This window comes from Silene latifolia, chromosome Y (assembly GCF_048544455.1).
Source record: "Silene latifolia isolate original U9 population chromosome Y, ASM4854445v1, whole genome shotgun sequence".
Lineage (NCBI taxonomy): Eukaryota > Viridiplantae > Streptophyta > Magnoliopsida > Caryophyllales > Caryophyllaceae > Silene > Silene latifolia.
Window position 1 is genome coordinate 364,290,135 of NC_133538.1, and position 16,393 is coordinate 364,306,527.

Sequence of the window (16,393 nt, forward strand, 5' to 3'; positions counted from 1 at the left end):
TCGAACTCCGAGAGCATTAAGGCCCACCTTTCCAGAACTCCGTTGAGAACGGGTTTCTTGAAGAGGTATTTGACGGGATCCATTTTAGAATACACCTTGACCGAGTAGCTAAGCATGTAGTGGTGTAGCTTCTTTGTCGCCGACACAAGAGCGAGGCATGTCTTTTCAAGAGGTGTGTACTTACACTAGTATTCTAAAAACTTCTTACTAAGGTAGTAGATAGCTCTTTCTTCTTTTCCAACAGTCTGTGCGAGCATAGCCCCCATAACTGTTTCGGTGACTGTGAGATATAAACCAAGAGGTTGATCTCGTTGGGAAGACATTAGTACTGGTGGCTTAGCCAGTATCTTCTAAGTCCTATCCAACGCCTTTTGACAGTCGTCGTCCCATATGGTATGATCTGTTTTCTTGAGCTTTTTGAAAATAGGTTCGCAGGTCATAGTGAGCTTTGATATGAATCGGCTTATATACTGTACTTTGCCTAGAAATCCTCTAACCTCCTTTTCTGTTTGGGGTTGTGGCATTTCAATTAACGCTTTGATCTTGAATGGATCAATTTTTATTCCCCTCTGGCTGACGACATATCCCAGACGCTTGCCTGACGTTACTCCGAATGCACATTTCTAAGGATTGAGCCTCATGTTGTACTTGCGCAGTCTTAGGAAGAATTTGCAAAGGTTATCGGTATGCCCCTTCCTATCTTTGGATTTGACAATCATATCATCCACGTACACTTCTACTTCTTTATGTATCATGTCATGTAGTAATGTGGTCGCAGTGCGTTGATATGTAGCTCCCGCATTGATTAGTCTGAATTGCATAATTGTATAACAATACGTTCCCCACTGAGTGATGAAGGCTATTTTATGCATATCTTCTATGGCCATTTTGATTTGATTATACCCTGCATACCCGTCCATGAAGGATAACAACGCGTGATCTGCTATATTATCAACCAATATGTCGATGTGTGGTAGAGGGAAGTCGTCTTTGGGACTTGCTTTGTTCAAGTCTCTGAAATTAACACAAACCCGGATTCGCCCATCCTTTTTAGGTACGGGGACTATGTTAGCCACCCAATCTGAATACGTGGAAACTTTGATGAACCCGGCTTTGAATTGCTTATCGACTTCATCTTTGATATTAAGAGCCCACTCGGTCCTCATCCGACGAAGCTTCTGTTTTACAGGTTTGAAACTTGGTTTGATTGTAATGCGATGTTCTGCAATATCCATGTTGATCCCTGGCATGTCCTTGTAAGACCAAGCGAAAACGTCCTTGAACTCGTGTAGGAGGTCGATGAAATTGGCCCTTTCAGTTGGGTTCAGGATCGTCCCTATCCTAAGTTCTTGGGGTTCTAATTCGGTTCCTACATTGGTGGGTTCGGTGTTCTCTATAACTGGTGCCCCTTCCCCCTCTTGTAGTATTTATTTAACTATATAGGGAGGTAATTTAACTGAGTCTGGGTTAGGGTCATCCTCATTATCATCATAAATAAAATTGCATTCAGAAAAACACAAGGAGTAAGCATAATCTGATTTATTCATATTAAATTTTGAAAAGAGCTGAAACAAAGAAGCCATCTGCTCGATGAGTCGGTGGCGGTAAAGGACAAATTTCTTTGGGACATTTCCCAAGCTGCTGTTACTATACGATGTTATGCTAGGAGAAACAAAGGGATGGGGAGTGACAACAGAAGAAGACTCGCTAGCAACTTCTCTAGACTCAGACTCTGATTCCGACTCCGACTCTGACTCTGACTCGAATTCATTGTTTTCAGGTTCTCGTTTGAACATCTCTCCTTCCCCAGTAGTGACTTTGAAGAGCTTTTCTTGGTTGTTGGTCTATTTAATCGAATTTCTCCATCCTTTATGCTGATTTGAACTAGTGTCGGTAATTAGCGTTCTTGGGTTGTGTTGGATTCGTTAATCTCAAAAGTTAACATATTGAATATGTGATAAATTAATTTAGTCATAAAATTAATTCTAGATCTTATGCATGCAAAACAAAATACAAGAGTGAAGAAAAATCGGTTCCTTACATATGTATTTTCGGCTATTAGGGCACTATTAAGGTCTCCTACCTTACTTAGTTCTTGAGCTTTCCTAATGGATGAACAAGATTCAATTATAGAATCTCTCCTCAAGGATTGTACCAAGGAAATCCTTCTAATACAAATATTAATTTGAATACTAGAATTAATATTTGTTCCCTTAAAATTACTAATATTATAGGTATACTACTTCTAGTATTAAGAGAATAATACTAGAGATTTTATGTGAGTTTTATGATTTTTTTCAACAACAAAACTTAGAGAGATAAGCTAATTCAAGTGAATGAATTATTAGAATGAATTAGTGTAAAAATAAGAAGAGAAAACTCTTCTCTTCTCTAGGGTCGCCGGATAGGTGAAGGGAGGAAGAGTGCCCAATAGCTTTTGTTGTTGCTCTTCACAAGAGTGTAGGTATGATACTCTATATTTAGTAGGTAATGATTATGTTACCCACTAATTAAAATCATCAATGCACAAATCCTCCATCCTCTTCCATTTACACAGTTTACATATGTAAAATGGATCCATTTTGACTTTGTCAATTTGTTAATTTGTATTGTGTGACATATTGGACATGTTACTAGACATGTTGTTTAAATAATGCATTTTTAACAAATTAAAAATCATTATATAAACAAAATAAATCATATACAAAAATTAACTAGTAATTCACAATTACTATTACTTAAAATGGGTCATATAATTGTAAATCACAACTACTTGTATTTATAATAATCAATTCATTCTTATTTCAATTGTTTCATAAACAATAAATAAACCTTAAGTAATAAAACAATTTAATTACTTAGAACGAGTCGTATTTAATCGAATTACAATAAGATACGTATAATTACTCACAAAATCATTTGTTCAATTTTAAGGAATTATTTTTTTTTTTATGACGAGGGGGTTGAGTCCCCCCCGGGCCCATGCATTCCCGCACCACCACATGGACCATGTAAGCCACCCCCTTCGGGGGCTGCAGCGGCCAAGTGATCATCGCCCCAGCTGGTAGTCGAACCTGGGACCTCTCAACTCCTGCATTTCTGCAAGCTTCAAGGTTTAACCCAGCTACCACTTGACTAACACCACTTCGTTGTTTTTTTTTTTTTAAGGAATTAATTAACTTGTATCGTCATACAATTAATTAATTAGTCAATTAAGAATGTTTCCTTAGAGGTATGACCTTAAGGGATCAACTGATCACCACCGTCGCACGACAGTAATGTCAAACTCTAGTCAGCCAATCATTACCGATTAATGTGGATCAGTTGACAATAAAATGTTACATTCCCTTATGTATACTTAATATGAGATTTAAACATGTGATCGCATTATTGTCGAGGACACATACTCCAACAATCTCCCACTTGTCCACGACAAGTGTGCGTCACCAATTCTCTTGTCATATTACAATCTCCCACTCAATGCAAGGTGTCTTGCAGGTCGTACTTGCATTTGATCACATCAAGAGTGGTTTCCTCGATCTGGAGAATAACTGTTGTGGACATGGCCCACCTGCAAACCCACTTCGATCTGTGGACATACAACGGTCTTTTGAAAGCCACGCTCGGCGGCGTTAAAAATGCTTTCGACCGGATCGTTTTTAGATCGGTCGGTTTTGTCTCGGTAAGGGTCTCGAAACGATTAGAGATGTTCGGAGTCGCCACCAAGCATTTGTGGGATGCCTGGAACCCGTTCGAATTCCACTTTATACCTCGGTCAAATCGAAGCACAAAGCAGCGTTTGACATAGGTACTAAAGATAAGGAAATCGTCCCTCTTTAGCATCCTATCTCTAGAATGACTCTCGTATGCCCTGGATAAGGTCGTCCACTATCCAAAGTTTCTAAGTAAGAGGTGAAGGTACGTATTGGTAAGCCCTTTAATCAGACACCCAATCCCACCCGTGTTAGCGGCCTCTACTGATCGATCTTGGTTGGTTGAATGCAAAAGTTGATAAAACAGTTTAAATGCATGAATGCACATTCAATAATTTAAACCTAACATGTGAGAGCTTTCTAAGTCGGTTGATTTAATCCAAGTATCAAGTATAAGATGTCGAGTTGGATTAACGATTGATTCGCATGCAAGACGGAAACTAAACATCCATTTACCGTATTAGGTTTAGGGTGCATAACATGATCCATTTGTCTTAGTAAGGCATTTTGCAAATATGATTTTTGAATAGTCATCTGATCCGTCCTATATCCGGGCTAACCGGAGTCGGGATCGTCCTAGACTAATGCTGGAAGGGAACAGACCCTGTACCAGACGGCTATATGAGGCGCTAGCCAGCCGGCGATACAAGGGGCTTCCCTCTGGTTTTGAAAATGAGAAATGGAAGGCCTGTTTAGGCGCGGGTTAGCTCACGGTTTATGTGCCGTGTTCTGACCTTTTAGAAGACGTTATAAACGTGTTGAAAATGGGTATTTGAACCCGGTTTGATTTGAAGGGATCGTTTAGACCGCATTTGTTGATTTGAAGAACTAGACTCGAATAATCATCATTATTTGGATAATATTCGGTGTCGGGTTCGACTTGACAAACTTGACATGAATAGTTTTGAAAATAATTATGGACTAATTGTTTTAAGTCCATTTAAATGTGATTAGTCGATACTCATCATCGTACCCGGGTTAAAATCCGGCATGGTATGTAGAACCAAGGATGACTTTGTGTTGGTGACTAATATGTTTGTTTGAAAATGTAAAGAAATGAAAAAAAAAAGGTTTTAAAATACCTTTTCAATGTCATTAACCAAACATTATCACCGAAACACGGATCTAACCGTCATGGTACGAGGAACCAAGGGTAAAGAATGCTTTATGGTTAAAACAAATGAAATAAAATAAAATAAAAAGGGTTCGAAAGTATTTGCAATGGTAAAAACCAATTACAAATATGAAAAAGAATTAAAGGGAAATGAAGAGAACAAACACGGTTGGTCTCTGGTCTGAACACCCCATTTAGGCGCGGGTAAGCTGGCGACCTAAGGGGCTTCTGCCTCAGACCAAAAATCAGTTTTGGCTCGTTTATTCCAAATTTTGGTTCATGTTATGCACGTTTTAGCATGTTAAAGTCATGAAACAAATGAGAACATAATAAAAGAGGATTTTTACACCCTCATATTTACATGTTTGGTTATGGCGAGTGACCGACGTAAGTGTAACAACTCGTTTGATCGGAAAAAACTCGGTTTAAAACCGTTTTGGTAAGTAAAAAGAGTGTTTTGATGTTAGTGATGGTGTGGTGATCAAAGTGGTCGGTCAAGTGATTTAATGCACGATGACAGTACCAAACAATGTGTAAGGCTTGTATTTACGATCGGTAGGTCGTAAATACACGTCGGGTTGTGACTTAAGAAGTCGAGTCGAGAATTTTAAGGGAGAAAAGAGGGGGCGGACACTCGCGTAAATCTCAAATGGGTGGCATTTGAGGGGTATTTATAGGAGAATGAGTGGTTGTGTGAGTTTTGAGCGACGTGGCCACTTGGGCTGCTCAAAGAGGCGCGAGCCACGTCGCGGTTCTTCGAGTTGTGTTGTCACTTTCACAACAAACGCAATCATGATTTGTTCTATCCTAGGTTTTGTAGTCACATGTTTGGTACTTGACGAACATGAATCCGGGAAAACTTAAGGTAGAAGGTTGAAATGTTTTGTTTTTGGTGGTTGACTCGGTTTGACTCGTTGTTGGAGTCGGGATTTGAATTTTTGAGTCGGTTTTTGGTCCGGTGTCGGTTTTGACTCTAGTTAGTGTCATTGCGACCCCGTCATCGTGCATTAAACACTCCAGGTATTTTTGAAATGTTTTGAAATATTTTATTTTCGAAATCGTTTTAAGTTTTCCGACGTAAAGTTGTACACAAACTGTCGATCAAACGCCGCGATTCCAAAGCACGTTGTAGTCCGATAATCATCGGGTGTTTGTGGGAGTCTCAGCAGATACTGGGTATCTACAACTGTCTGACTGAAATTATCTACCATAGATACCTTCCGAGCGTGGCCACACATTTACAGTTCATTACTCCTCGAGTGGCCTTGAGATATAAGATAACCCTGACGGGGATGGAAAATTCCTATTACACTCTTCCCTTCGATTAGCCACAGCTCATCATGACCCAAAACATGCCCATTAGACCCCATTTACGAAGGTCGCCGAACATAAATCAAAGTCATTCTAAAACTGTGCCATCTTAGGCGAACAGTCATTAGTCAAAGAATTGACTCATAAGAATACCATAGTAGCTCTTGCCACGACCAGGCTATAAAAATTGCCAGAACTCTATAAGCGGTCATAGGTCCGACAGAGTGTCCCTCACAGTCTGCCTATGTGATCGACTAGTCATCTCTCATGACTCCATGGCACTCGAACTTGCCATCAATCGCATCACACTCTAGTTGTTCGAGATGTCACCTCATGTAAGTAACTAGGGACAAATACTATGTTAATCTAGTTCACTTTAATGGGGTTTAAAATTGTCCCAACAATCCCATTTGGATGTAACAAGGTATAAGATGAGTTAATAATAACTCAAAACAATAAATGTGATTATCACACACGAGTAGTCAATACCATGTTGCTACTTCATGTCTTATAATCATTAGTGCACTTATCCACTTGTATAACGCAATAAAAGATTATTTTGTGAACATACCAAGTGTCCAATTGTTCAAACTTTTCCGAATTGCGATTTCCTTCAACATCATGTTATCCCTCATAGCATGAATTTTTACTAAATACATGTCTAGACTTCATACTAGACATAGGCTCTTAAGCTTAAAAGAAGCTATTAGTGTTATCACATAACTTGTGATGTGGGTTTCGGTAGACAACACTACTTATAGTTTTAACGTCCACCACTTAATCACAACGCACTTAGTTTCATTTCATAGAAACTTGCAATGGATGACAACAGAATACTCTTTTCTAGTCTTGTACTCCTTATGTCAATAATCTGCCTGGGATTTTCACAAATCCAAATGAGTTTGGAAACTTGAGTTTGTGTAACTTCTTAACACACAACTTATTTCTCTTCCAAACTATAGAACAGATCGTTAGTTCTCCTAGAGAATTCATGACGGTTCCTTAAGGCTTACCAACAACTCTCATATGGGTAAACTTGTTATCGACTTATCATGCTCCAAGCATTTAATTCATCTAGGACATATGCATAATTGTGTACATAATTATACTAATGGCGGAAACATTAGTAATTATATTCATGTAGACAACAGTTCTTAGGTTCATGTGAATAATAATAACACTATGATAATTCAAACTTCATCAACATGAACAACCTACTTAACTAGTTGATTTTAGAAGAATCATTATCATCATAAGATACCCATCTACGTGCCAGTCCAACATCCCATGTTATAATAGATATGCATAATGTCTAATTTTATCCAGAATTGAAAACCTATTTGCACGTCATTTTCAAATGAGTAATAAGTTATACAATTCATGAAGGATGATTGCTCCCACTAAACTTCATGTCTAAACATGACAGTCTCTTGCTCCCACTCAAGTCCATGTATACACATGTTTCTCCATGGAAACATTACATAATGGAATGTTCATTGCTTCTCTAAGTATTAATCAAAACCATATATGTCATTCACATATCACTTTCAAAATACCCATTTAGGAAGTGGCTTTGATACTTTACTTACTTTCATAATGAATAGCAATGTTTTGAATTCTTAACTTAGTTAACAATTAACTTAGTTCTGTAGACATCGACATGCCACCCTATGCAACTCTTAATCATAAACTTCTATTCACTTAGGATTGGTCTCAACAATCCCAAATAAATCCATTTAATTGAATAGATATCATTTTAGTTTCATAGGGCTCTTAAGTAAAATGTCGAATTTTAAGTTCTCTTATAACTTCATAGATCATGATCTAAATTTCAAAGGCACGCCTTCTTTTGGTGTCCTCACGTAGGTTCCTTAAGAACATCTTCTTTTGGTCTCCTCGCGTAGTATCCGCAAGAACATCTTCTTTTGGTGTGCTCACGTAGTATCCTCAAGAACATCTTCTTTTGGTGTCATCACGTGGTATCCTCAAGAACATCTTCTTTTGGTGTCCTCACGTAGTATTATGTAGTTTCCTTAAGAACATCTTCTTTTTATGTCCTCACATCTCACGTAGTATCTACCTTCTCAAGGCTTGTGGCTAAATTACTCCCACTCTATCTTTAGAAAATTACCATTTTTCTCCAAAGATAGCTTTTGAGACACAAATAATGATTGTTAAAAATATCACATATTTTTAAGTAATAGTGATTTAATCGAGACATATTAAAAGGATGACTTTGACAAGACGATTTAGATAGGCGAATCAAATGAGGTTTGTAATGTTCCCTTATATGAGTTCAACAACTCAATCTTGACTTCATAATTGATCTTACAAAGTAAGTTGTGACATTTAGTCACTATGACATAAGGAGAATTGAATTCATAGCTTATGGACATATAATGACGCGATCATTATAATTTGTCTAAATAATTAATTTAAGCCGATAATCTTATGTTTCTAGATGCAAGTAATGTATTAAGATAAATTTTAGAACAACTAATACAATAAAGTAAGTGACTTGGGTTGCAAACCAAGTCACCAAAATCCAAAATACAACCATTGTTTGAGGAAATAGCAAATTCCCAAGTCGAACGAGGAAATTGAAAATAGTTCTAAAATTCCAAAATACAACACAAAATAAAGACAAAATAAAGCCAAGCTCCTATTGATCTAGCACTATGGGCGGCTACATCTAGCTTCCCTCAAGATCTTCTAGGCTTGCTTTTCTTTGCCCTTGTCCTTGCTCGGATGCCCTAATTACAATAAAAAGGGAATTATCACAACTTGTATCACAATAGCAAAGTTGAGATCGAAACATAAAAACATAGGGATAATTAAATTACCTACTGGAATAACCTTTTCCAGCTTTGATGTCGCCTAGGTACTTAGGACAATTCCTCTTCCAATGCCCAATGCCATTACAATAGTGGCATTTGTCCCCAGACGGGGCACCCTTCTTGGGCTTTGAGGAGCTAGCTTCACAAGCCTTTCCCTTGTTCTTAAGGGGGGGTTTGCTTCTTACCCTTTATGCCACATTTCTTGAATTTTCCATTGCTCTTTTGATTGATGTTGAGGACATCCTTGGTGGTGCTAGCATTTAGCCCCATATCCCTCTCGGCTTGCACAAGCATTTTGTGCAATTCATCGAGGGAAACTTTCAAGTTTGGCATATTAAAATTCACCCGGAATTGAACATATGCTTTAACCTTGTTCAAGGAATGAAGAATTCGATAAAAGATGAGTTCTTTGGGAATGTCTACCTTTTGCATTTTCAAGGTCTCAACATGCTCCATCAACTTGAGCACGTGAGGGCTAACCTTTTGGCCCTCCTTAATGTTGAGATCGAAGAATGCGGATGCCGCTTCATATTGAATGATCCTAGGAGCTTGTGAAAATATGGTCACAAGCTTCGTATAGATCTCATAGGCGGTGCTAATCTTTATAGCACTCCTTTGGAGTCCGGCCTCCATTGAAAAGATCAACACGTTTTTGATCGCGGCCGACTCCTTTTGGTAAGTCTCATAGGATTGCCTAGCGGCGGGAGTAGACCTAGCGGTCGGTGCGGCGGGTGAGGTAACAAATCTTATCGTCACCCTCCGCGGCCAAGCGAAGTTGGGCGTCCCAATCGGCGAAGTTAGACGCATTATTTTCTAGTTTACAACGATCCATGAAGGATCGGAGCCATGAAACATTGGTGAGAGTGTTCGAGCTAGTGGATGCGTTTGAATTTGGAGTTGCCATTGCAAATGAGAAAACAAATTTGACTACAAAATAAAAGTGGAGGAATTAATTAACATCTATTGTTTTAATACTTGTTAACATTTTAAACAAGTTATAAGCATTTATATAGTGACCTCTACCCAACTATTATAAATGATTCCGAGATCCAAATTCATATTAACTCGGGCACGGTGAGACGAATCATCCCTTATCAATATAACTCGGTGGATTAACCTTTTAATCGATTCTACTTCTAGAACTCTCGGTCGATAAAATTACTCTAATATTTATCTTTAGCCCGGAACACATGCGACTACGGTCACGAATACTTCCGTTGAGCTCAATCCAAATTTCAATGTAATAACATTTTATCACCCACTTACCCAACGTAACAAGGTTTGTATTACGGTGAAGCCGGCTTAACTCCCATATGAAATTGGGGCTCATGGTTCTACTATTTGGTAAGGCTAATTCTCAATTATTTTAGCGATAAGTCATGTCAATTTATTATCTATCACGTTTTAAGTTAACTAAAGCGGTGAACTATGATAATTATAATTGACACGGTCGATGACTCGATAAATGATATGCATGTGTAGTTATGGCGATTTGGCTATGCATGCAAACATATAAAATAAATGCAAAGCACAAAGATAAAATCCTAGTATGGCCTTCCTAAAATAGTAAATCAAATAAACTATTTACAAATTCGAAAACCAACTCCTTTGGTCCCTTGAACTTCATATGGCACGCTCTTCAAGGTAACACCGTCTTTGTCGGACCACCTTCTCAAATTGCACCGTCTTCAAGGAACTCCGGAATAAATAAATTACATAGCTTTTCTACTTTATACAATATAAAATAAAAACAAAACTATATAAAATAAAAGTGATACGAGATCACAATAATTACAACCGAATCGATATCCCTATTCATTTCGGGAAATACCAATTAAAAACTAAGGCCATATTAAGTACAAATTACATAATTCAAAAATTATATAAAATAAAAATATGACAATCATACTAAAATGCAGCATTAATATATGTATGAAACATGCCATGTGAAATGCCAAATTGCCCTATTTAAGCTAATATCGTATATAGTTCTGGTTTTATGGATTAGTGTGACCATTATACTTTTAAAGTCACACAATATTACATAAATCTAATCTATGTTCAAGTTAATTACCCTAACCTTCTTAGGACTCAAAATTTAGTCTTCACTAAATATTTGACAATAATTCAACTTGATATTACACAATTGCTCTTTAATCACTATTATTCAAAATAATAAGGAAATAATTCCCAATTAGTTATAAAAATTCACAAAATTCAAAATTATAATTTTTTATATTCTGGAAAATTCCCAACATCCCATAATTTCAATAAAAATTTGCCTTTTAATTTATCTTACCTTATTTCACAAATAAATTGCATAAAACATAATTTTAACCCATTAATTCCAAATTAATTATAAAAATATGCAATAAATCAAAATTAAAATTTTGAAAAATTCTTAACAAGTTTATAGAACCTGGAAATGGCAAAATTTTAAGCTCAAAATTCAAATTTTTAATTATGACTATTAAAGTTGCTTTTTATCAATTTATATCTCATAAAAATTAATAACTACCCAAATTAAATGAAATTTGACATGAAACTTTAGATCTGATGTTCATATCATATAAACAACATAGGAAAAAAAATTCAAGGCATAAAATTTAATTTAGCTATTTTTGGATAAAATAGTCACTATTTATTCGATTTTTACATCTAAAAATCATAAATCATGCAAAATTAAATCATTTGATCTAACAATTTACATACAGTGTTCAAATATTGCATGTGACATTATACTAAATTTTCATGGGCAGGAACAAAGTATAACCATTTTTAACGTAAATACCTCCATTTAATCGACTTTTAACTTGTAAAACTCATAAATCATGCTATATAAAACCATTTTATATTAAAATTTACATACAATTTGTAAAATATTCATGTGAGGTTGTGTAAAAAATTCAAGGTCAGAATCATAGTCTAACTATTTTTAGCATTTTTAATGTTATTTTATTCAATAAAATGTAATAAAATACTAACAAATAAATTAGAGAGCAATAAAAATACCATAAATCATCAAAATGACCTAAAATCAATTTAGGACTAGAATTTTTATCATGCAAAATTTTTGTGGCATTTATCTTCATAAATCCTAAATAACAAGTTTTATTTGTTAACAAATTAACTCGGAAAAACTAACCCGATTTTGCATGTAACAACCGTGTTTCTCTGATACCACTTGTTGGATTCGTTAATCTCAAAAGTTTACATATTGAATATGTGATAAATTAATTTAGTCATAAAATTAATTCTAGATCTTATGCATGCAAAACAAAATACAAGAGTGAAGAAAAATCTGTTCCTTACATATGTATTTTCGGCTATTATGGCACTAGTAAGGTCTCCTACCTTACTTAGTTCTTGAGTTTTCCTAATGGATGAACAAGATTCAATTATAGAATCTCTCCTCAAGGATTGTACCAAGGAAATCCTTCTAATACAAATATTAATTTGAATACTAGAATTAATATTTGTTCCCTTAGAATTACTAATATTATAGGTATACTACTTCTAGTATTAAGAAAATAATATTAGAGATTTTATGTGAGTTTTATGATTTTGTTCAACAACAAAACTTAGAGAGATAAGCTAATTCAAGTGAATGAATTATTAGAATGAATTAGTGTAAAAATAAGAAGAGAAAACTCTTCTCTTCTCTAGGTTCGCCGGGGGGAAAAGTGCCCAATAGCTTTTGTTGTTGCTCTTCACAAGAGTGTAGGTATGATACTCAATATTTAGTAGGTAATGATTATGTTACCCATTAATTATAATAATCAATGCACAAATCTTCCATCCTCTTCCATTTACACGGTTTACATATGTAAAATGGATCCATTTTAACTTTGTCAATTTGTTAATTTGTATTGTGTGACATATTGGACATGTTACTAGACATGTTGTTTAAATAATGCATTTTTAACAAATTAAAAATCATTATATAAACAAAATAAATCACATACAAAAATTAACTAGTAATTCACAATTACTATTACTTAAAATGGGTCATATAATTATAAATTACAACTAGTTGTATTTATAATAATCAATTCATTCTTATTTCAATTGTTTCATAAACAATAGATAAACCTTAAGTAATAAAACAATTTAATTACTTAGAACGAGTCTTATTTAATCGAATTACAATAAGATACGTATAATTACACACAAAATCATTTGTTCAATTTTAAGGAATTAATTAATTTGTATCGTCATACAATTAACTAATTATTCAATTAAGAATGTTTCCATAGAGGTATGACCTTAAGGGATCAACTGATCACCACCATCGCACGACAGCAATGTCAAACTCTAGTCAGCCAATCATTACCGATTAATGTGGATCAGTTGACAATAAAATGTTACATTTCCTTATGTATTCTTAATATGAGATTTAAACATGTGATCGCATTATTGTCGAGGACACATACTCCAACAGGTTGAAATGGTCATCTGGAAGTATCATGGTAATGATCTCATCCTGCGCTGCCTTGACAAATCGGTCTTCTCCAAACAGAAGGCTAACGGCTTGTTCGTCTAAACAAGGTGTTTGACGAGTTTTGACGGTAGGAACCGTTTCTGAAGGGATGAAGTAGCAATCGTGGAAGACCTCGATTCCAGCTAGTCGTGTTCCCTTATAATGCCAAGGTTCGGGAAACCCGTGAAAGTATTCATGACCCCCTTCTCTAATGAAGTATCCATTTAGGGTAGGGAGATAGGATCGCATCTGGATCCCTTTGTCTTTACGGTTTTGAAACTGAGTAAGCATTTCTAAGGCTTCTGCTTTCGTGGGCTTGTATCCCAAACCTAATGGTATCCTTTGATAATTTCCTTCCTTATAAGGTGCGAAGGTGTTCTTTTTGGCAGGGTTTAATGGCATTCCTGGGAAGTATCCCTGGGACGTGAGTATGCGGTTGACCACTAAATTGGAGTATGGGTTGAAGTATAGAGGCGCCAGTTCGCTCTCTACAAGATTTATGCTCCAAAATCCCCCAAGCTCATACACTGGGTCTGTGACTACTTGGTTGCTTGACATTTTCTCTATCACAGCCTTGATAGGTGACGAAGTGATCGTCACTACTTTTCCATCTAGAGGAATTTTGATCTTCTGGTACAAGGTGGATGTTACCGCTTTGGAAGCGTGAATCCAAGGCCTTCCTAGAAGTATATTGAAGGATGCCTCGATGTCCACTATCTGAAAATTAACCTTTCGCTCGATTGGTAATGTGGCTATAGTAAGGTTAATTAGCCCTACTACTTTACATCGTGTTCTATCGTATGCTCGAACACCTTGGTTGGTAGGAGTCCAATCTGTTTCTTTCATGCCCAACTTATATGCTATCTTTAGTGGTATGACGTTGACTGCGGAGCCATCATCCACCAAAGTCATTGGTACGTTCTTCTTTAAACATGTGACTATAATGTATAGAGCGAGGTTATGACTGGCGCCGAAAGGAGGTAAATCCTCGTCTGAAAAATTAACTGGGTTACATAGTTTAACTCAGTCGTGGAAGATTAGGTTGAATACGTCATCAGGCGTAGAGTTGTGCACTACATTCAACTTGGCTAATGCTTGCAGTAAAGCTTGACGATGGGGAAATGAACTCGCAACTAATTGCCAGACTGAAAGATCAGCCTTTGTCTTCTGTAGTTGTTTTAATAAATGGTCAGTAGATGTATCTTCGCCTTCGTTTGGGGTGATGACATTGGTGTTAGTAACTGGACCATTAACAGTAGGATCGTTTTGAGAGACATTTTGGTATGGACGTCCTGAGCGAGTAAGGCGGTTTATATCTTGATCTTTGCTAGCTTCGACTATATCCTCACTGACCTTGACTAGATAATGTTCTGTGAGGTATTCGTCTTCATCATCGTCTGCCCATATTCCGTTGACGGTACTGAGCTCTCTCAACCTGATGATTTCAGCTTCTATACTGACTATTTGTTCGACTAGATTGTCAACTTCTGCGACCACCTCTTGCTTTATAGATTCTTGAGATAGAATTGGAGCCAGTGGAACGTCTCCCTTAGGTGTGGTGCCTGGATTGCATAGGGACGCCACTACAGATTCCAGCTCTGAAACTTGCCTACTCACACTTTTTGCCCATGCGATAAAATCGGCAATGGTAGGAGAAATGGTGGAATAACTCCCTTCATTTTCTAGTGCATGAATCTCATCCTCGACTGGAGAAATGAGGTGTGAACAATCCAAGGTGGATTCTTCATCTGTGATCATCAGAACTCCAAGAGGATTCTGAGTATTGTTAGGCTTGCTTGCGGGAGGTATGGGTAGACGATCATCTTCAATAATATGCTGGATGACATGTTTCAATTTGAAGCACTTCTCTGTATCGTGTCCTTTGCCCTTATGATATTTGCAGTATGCGTTCTCATCCCAGAATTTAGACTTCTTTTCTGGGTCAGGTGTAGGTCCTATAGGTTGGAGCTTACCTTGTTTCATGAGCCTTTTCAGAGCAGTGGAATATGATTCACCAACATAGGTAAATTTTCTCTGCGGGTTATTCTTCTTAGCAGATGATTCGACAAGGTTAATTAACCTCATCGGTTTTGCTAGTGGAGCCATAAGAACGACTCGTTGAACCTTGATATCCGCGACCTACCATTTTGGACAAGAGCCCCTTATGGATGTCGTCTTCAATTCTCGTTCTTAGCAGCGTAAAGTCTTTGAAAGACTTTATGTATTGGTACCTCAAATAGTTTACATAAATAGGTCTCAAATTATCCACGAACTTTTCCTCAAGAGTGGCTTCGTCTGCGCATTAAACAAGTTGTGTGCTAGTCTTTCTCCACCTACTTAGGAAGTCGGTGAAGTCTTCTTTCTCGTTTTGGATAAGGACCTCTAGAGCGCGCATATTGACTTGAATTTCAGCGTTATCTGCGTACTGTTTGGTGAACTCAATTGCAGCATCATCCCAAGTGGCAATTTTCTTGTGCACCAAAGAGTAAAACCATTTCTTAGGAATAGTGTCGAGAGATGAAGGAAATATCCTTAGGAATATCTCGGGTTTGATGCCTTTGATAGACATATAATCTTTGAAGGCACAAATGTGGTTTAAAGGGTTTTCGTGCCCCTTGAACTTCGGGATGTCAGTCATGTCAAAGTTGGTGGGCAATTGAGCATTTACCGCCTCATACTTGCGATTATTCTCCCTGTAGATGTCATCTCCGTTAAGGTACATTAGTTGCTCCTCCAAGTATTGGAGTCGCTTTTCAGCTTCAGTAGGACCTAGTGGGGGGTTGACTTCTGGTTGTCCAACAAAGGGTGGAAGGTTATCATGCACGCTCATGTCGGGAACATCATTCTCTGCAGGAGGAAGTCTAGTTTCTATAGCAACCATTCGGCCTTCAATAGCATTGAGGCGAGCATAAGCTTGGTCTTGGCTTGTTTGGAGACG